We start from the raw sequence: 534 nt of genomic DNA on the forward strand, positions 1-534 counted from the left end.
TGAGCGTGTGCATGCTTGTAAGGACAATAAGTTACCCAGTAAAGACTGCATTTTATTTGTAATTATCTATCACTTTTTAGTTTTTCCTCAACCTTGAGTATAACCAGCTTTTGAATATTGATTATTGAGCACCCAAAACATTTTTTTTTCCTCCACAGACAGTGTGGGAAAAGCATTATTCTGACCTTGCACATTATATACTTTACTGCAATTTCAAAGGTCAAAGGTTAAACCATAAAATCTTTAAACATTCTAGAGCAATTATTATTATTAAAAATAAATATTCAACCATTTAAAAGCAAATCGACTGGGTAAATGTTTTTAATTAAATAAATTTATGAAAGGCTTTAAAAAGAAAATGTACAGCTACATTTAGTAAAATTTAATCAATTACAAACTACTCTGAAGCTTGCACTTTTTTTTCTTTAAAAAAAAACAATTAGAAATGGTTTTGAAATTTTCATTTCGAATAATCTTACCAGAATTCTTTCCTTTCAGTAAAAACGAAACAACTAAATTTCCAAAAGTGTTTCA

The sequence above is a fragment of the Penaeus monodon genome, chromosome 21 (assembly GCF_015228065.2).
Source record: "Penaeus monodon isolate SGIC_2016 chromosome 21, NSTDA_Pmon_1, whole genome shotgun sequence".
Classification (NCBI taxonomy): Eukaryota; Metazoa; Arthropoda; class Malacostraca; order Decapoda; family Penaeidae; genus Penaeus; species Penaeus monodon.